Source organism: Bos indicus x Bos taurus, chromosome X, assembly GCF_003369695.1.
Source record: "Bos indicus x Bos taurus breed Angus x Brahman F1 hybrid chromosome X, Bos_hybrid_MaternalHap_v2.0, whole genome shotgun sequence".
NCBI classification, from domain to species: domain Eukaryota; kingdom Metazoa; phylum Chordata; class Mammalia; order Artiodactyla; family Bovidae; genus Bos; species Bos indicus x Bos taurus.
In genome coordinates this window covers 33,891,596-33,897,350 of record NC_040105.1, presented here as the reverse complement: position 1 = coordinate 33,897,350, position 5,755 = coordinate 33,891,596, and positions in this window count along the sequence as shown.

Sequence of the window (5,755 nt, the reverse complement as noted above, 5' to 3'; positions counted from 1 at the left end):
TCAGTGATATTGGCCTGTAGTTTTCTTTTTTTGTGGGATCTTTGTCAGGTTTTGGTATTAGGGTGATGGTGGCCTCATAGAATGAGTTTGGAAGTTTACTTTCCTCTGCAATTTTTTGGAAGAATTTGAGCAGGATAGGTGTTAGCTCTTCTCTAAATTTTTGGTAGAATTCAGCTGTGAAGCCATCTGGACCTGGGCTTTTGTTTGCTGGAAGATTTTGATTACAGTTTCAATTTCCATGCTTGTGATGGGTCTGTTAAGATTTTCTATTTCTTCCTGGTTGAGTTTTGGAAAGTTGTACTTTTCTAAGAATTTGTCCGTTTCTTCCACGTTGTCCATTTTATTGGCATATAATTGTTGATAGTAGTCTCTTATGATCCTTTGTATTTCTGTGTTGTCTGTTGTGATCTCTCCATTTTCGTTTCCAATTGTATTGATTTGATTTTTCTCCCTTTGTTTCTTGATGAGTCTGGCTAATCGTTTGTCAATTTTATTTATCCTTTCAAAGAACCAGCTTTTGGTTTTGTTGATTTTTGCTATGGTCTGTTTTGTTTCTTTTGCATTTATTTCTGCTCTAATTTTTAAGATTTCTTTCCTTCTACTAACCCTGGGGTTCTTCATTTCTTCCTTTTCTAGTTGCTTTAGGTGTAGAGTTAGGTTATTTATTTGACTTTTTTCTTGTTTCTTGAGGTGTGCCTGTATTGCTATGAACTTTCCCCTTAGGACTGCTTTTACTGTGTCCCACAGGTTTTGGGTTGTTGTGTTTTCATTTTCCTTCATTTCTATGCAAATTTTGATTTCTTTTTTGATTTCTTCTGTGATTTGTTGGTTATTCAGCAGTGTGTTGTTCAGCCTCCATATGTTGGAATTTTTAATAATTTTTCTCCTGTAGTTGAGATCTAATCTTACTGCATTGTGGTCAGAAAAGATGCTTGGAATGATTTCTATTTTTTTGAATTTACCAAGGCTAGCTTTATGGCCCAGGATGTGATCTATCCTGGAGAAGGTTCCATGTGCGCTTGAGAAAAAGGTGAAATTCATTGTTTTGGGATGAAATGTCCTATAGATATCAATTAAGTCTAACTGCTCTATTGTATCGTTTAACGTTTGTGTTTCCTTGTTAATTTTCTGTTTAGTTGATCTATCCATAGGTATGAGTGGGGTATTAAAGTCTCCCACTATTATTGTGTTATTGTTAATGTCTCCTTTCATACTTGTTAGCATTTGTCTTACATACTGTGGTGTTCCCGTGTTGGGTGCACATATATTTATAATTGTTATATCTTCTTCTTGGATTGATCCTTTGATCATTATGTAGTGACCTTCTTTGTCTCTTTTCACAGCCTTTGTTTTAAAGTCTATTTTATCTGATATGAGTATTGCTACTCCTGCTTTCTTTTGGTCCCTATTTGCATGGAAAATCTTTTTCCAGCCCTTCACTTTCAGTCTGTATGTGTCCCCTGTTTTGAGGTGGGTCTCTTGTAGACAACATATGTAGGGGTCTTGTTTTTGTATCCATTCAGCCAGTCTTTGTCTTTTGGTTGGGGCATTCAACCCACTTACGTTTAAGGTAATTACTGATAAGTATGATCCCGTTGCCATTTACTTTATTATTTTGGGTTCCTATTTATACTCCGTTTTTGTGTTTCCTGTCTAGAGAATATCCTTTAGTATTTGTTGGAGAGCTGGTTTGGTGGTGCAGAATTCTCTCAGCTTCTGCTTGTCTGAAAAGCTTTTGATTTCTCCTTCATACTTGAATGACATCCTTGCTGGGTACAGTAATCTGGGCTGTAGATTATTTTCTTTCACTATTTTAAGTATGTCTTGCCATTCCCTCCTGGCTTGAAGAGTTTCTATTGAAAGATCAGCTGTTATCCTTATGGGAATTCCCTTGTGTGTTATTTGTTGTTTTTCCCTTGCTGCTTTTAATATTTGTTCTTTGTGTTTGATCTTTGTTAATCTGATTAATATGTGTCTTGGGTGTTTTGCCTTGGGTTTATCCTGTTTGGGACTCTCTGGGTTTCTTGGACTTGGGTGATTATTTCCTTCCCCATTTTAGGGAAGTTTTCAACTATTATCTCCTCAAGTATTTTCTCATGGCCTTTCTTTTTGTCTTCTTCTTCTGGAACCCCTATGATTCGAATGTTGTAGCGTTTAATATTGTCCTGGAGGTCTCTGAGATTGTCCTCATTTCTTTTAATTCATTTTTCTTTTATCCTCTCTGATTCATTTATTTCTACCATTCTATCTTCTATTTCACTAATCCTATCTTCTGCCTCTGTTATTCTACTATTTGTTGCCTCCAGAGTGTTTTTAATTTCATTTATTGCATTATTCATTATACATTGACTCTTTTTTATTTCTTCTAGGTCCTTGTTAAACCTTTCTTGCATCTTCTCAATCCTTGTCTCCAGGCTATTTATCTGTGATCCCATTTTAATTTCAAGATTTTGGATCAATTTCACTATCATTATTCGAAATTCTTTATCAGGTAGATTCCCTATCTCTTCCTCTTTTGTTTGGTTTGGTGGGAATTTATCCTGTTCCTTTATCTGCTGGGTATTCCTCTGTGTCTTCATCTTGTTTAAATTGCTGAGTTTAGGGGGTCCTTTCTGTATTCTGGCAGTTTGTGGAGTTCTCTTTATTGTGGCGTTTCCTCGCTGTGTGTGGGTTTGTACAGGTGGCTTGTCAAGGTTTCCTGGTTAGGGAAGCTTGTGTCGGTGTTCTGGTGGGTGGAGTTGTATTTCTTCTCTCTGGAGTGCAATGAAATGTCCAGTAATGAGTTATGAGATGTCTATGGTTTTGGGGTGACTTTGGGCAGCCTGTATCTTGAAGCTCAGGGCTGTGTTCCTTTTTTGCTGGAGAATTTGCTTCGTATGTCTTGCCCTGGAACTTGTTGGCCCTTGTGTGGTGCTTGGTTTCAGTGTCGGTATGGAGGCATTTGATGAGCTCCTGTCAATTAATGTTCCTTGGAGTCAGGAGTTCCCTGGAGTCAGGGTTTGGACTTAAGCCTCCTGCTTCCAGTTATCGGTCTTATTTTTACAGTAGTTTCAAAAACTTCTTCTATACAGCACCATTGATAAAACATCTACATTAAAGATGAAGTTTCTCTACTGTGAGGGTCACTCAGAGAGGTACACAGCGTTACATGGAGAGGAGAAGAGGGAGGAGGGAGTTAGAGGTGACCCAAATGAGATGAGGTGGAATCAATAGTGGAGAGAGTGGGCTAGCCAGTAGTCACTTCCTTATGTGCACTCCACAACTGGACCACTCAGAGATGTTCACGGAGTTATACAGAGAAGAGAAGAAGGACGAAGGAGACAGAGATGGCCAGAAGGATAAAAGGGGGGAATGAAAAGGAGGGAGACAGATCCAGCCAGTAATCAGTTCCCTAAGTGTTCTCCACCGCCTGGAACACACAGAAATTCACAGAGTTGGGTAGAGTAGAGAGGGGTTAGGTAGGAGACGCAGGCGACCTGGTGGAGAAAAAGGAGAGTTCAAAGGGAGAGAGAGCAGTCAAGCCAGTAATCTCGCTCCCTAGTGAAAAATGGGTCCTGAGGATTGGGTTCTTAAAGGTACAAAATTGGTAACAAATACATAAAAGCAAAAATTAAAAATCTAGAGTAGAGTTTGGAATTTCAAAAATACGATGTTAAAGAAAAGAAGAAGGAAAAGAAAGAGAGAAAAAATGAACAAAGAAAAACAAACAAGGTCGTGAAAATTATAAAGAAAATACAGGTACAAAATTGATAACTAATACCAAAAAGCAAAAATTAAAAATCTAGAGTAGAGTTTGGAATTTCAAAAATACAATGTTAAAAAAAGGAAGAAGAAAAATAAGGAGAGAAAACAAACAAAAACAAACAATGTCAAAAAAATTATAAAGAAAATACAGGTACAAAATTGATATCAAATACAAAAAAGCATACATTAAAAATCTAGAGTAGAGTTTGAAATTTCAGATATATAATGTTATATAAAAGAAGAAGAGAAAGAAACAGAGAAAAAAAAGTCACAGAAATTATAAAAAACTCTAGGTACAAAATTGATAACATATACCAAAAAGCTAAAATTAAAAATCTAGAGTAGAGTTTGGAATTTCAAAAATACAATGTTAAAGAAAAGAAGAAAAAAAAAAGGTCAAAAATTATAAAATATATATGTATGAAGTTTGCTGAAGGAGAAAAAAATGGGGTCTTTTTTTTTTTTTTTGCAAAGTAATAGGTTATAAAAGTGAAAATTAAAGGAACAATAGAGGACTTAAAAAAAATTTTTTTAATTAAAAAAAAGAAAGAAAGAATGATCGTAAAAATAGTAAAAATATATCTAGGACTTTCTCTGGTTTTGTTGTGAGTATTGTGGGTTCAGTTCATTTTTGGCTCGTTCCTTGGTCTGACTTATATTTCTCAAGATCTATAGGCCCCTTCCTATGTAGTCCGTAGTAACCACAGGGTTTTAATCTCCGAGGCATTTCCCTCTGTTATAACTTTTTCTGTTTGCTGGTCTCTTCAGTGTCTGGTTTCTGCCCTGACACAAAGGGGACGGTGGAGGACACTTTTTTTTTTTTTTTTAGGCTCACTTGTTCAGTCACCCTGTGGGGAGGGAGGGAGGGATGCTGCAAACAAATAACACTGGAGTGCGCTCGCAGTGCCTCAGCCACACTGGGACTGCCCCTGCTCACAGCGCGTGTAGCCTCCCTGTCCACACTGCTCGGGCTCTAGGTTGTTCCGCCTGGAACAATCCGAGGCCGGCCCTGGGCTGCATGTACCTCCCAGGTCCAAGCCGCTCAGGTTCAGGCACTCGGGTAGTCCTCAGCGGTGCAGACTCAGTTGGGCCTGCATTTTGTGCTCTTCCCAGGTCCGAGCAGCTCAGGTGATGAGGTGTTTGGCGAGCACCAATGCTGCGACTTATCGCCTCCCCTCTACTCGGTTATCTGGGTGTAAAACCGGCGCACCTTCTCAGGCGGATGTTGACTATCCAGACCCGTAAGAAGTTTTGGTTAGCAAAGAAGCCTGCTTACAGTTTTATAGATAATGTCTCTCTGGGGCTGCGATTGCCCCCTTCCGGTTCTGGCTGCCTGTCACCGGAGGGGGAAGGTCTGCAGCCGGCTACCTCTGTTCAGTCCTTTGTTCCGTGCGCGGGCCTAGTGGTGTCTTAGGTTAGGGCTGGCTTTTCGCGTGGTAGATATCCCACAGTCTGGTTTGCTAGCCCAAATTATTTCGCTCAGATAGCGCTCAGGGTATTCAGGCCAGATTCTTACTCTCAGCGATGCAGCCAGCACCGCGCCTCCCTGCCCAGCCCCCGCTTGCCAATGGCGTGTGCAGGCGTCTGCGCTGCTTCGCCGCTGGGGGAGTTACCATAGGGCTCGCAATCTGTGAGTTTTAATTGTTTATTTTTTCTCCCTGTTAAGTTGCCCTCTGTGCTTCCAAAGCTCGGCACAGATTCGGCAGTGAGAAGGTTTACTGGTGTTTGGAAACTTCTCTCTTTTTAAGACTCCCTTCCCAGGACGGAACTCTGTCCCTCCCTCTTTTGTCTCTTTTTTTGTCTTTTATATTTTTTCCTACCTCCTTTTGAAGAGTTGGGTTGCTTTTCTGGGTGCCTGATGTCCTCTGCCGGCATTCAGAAGTTGTTTTGTGGAATTTACTCGACGTTTAAATGCTCTTTTGATGAATTTGTGGGGGAGAAAGTGTTCTCCCCGCCCTACTCCTCTGCCATCTTCGATCTTAGTGTTTCGAATGTTGAGTTTTAAGCCAAA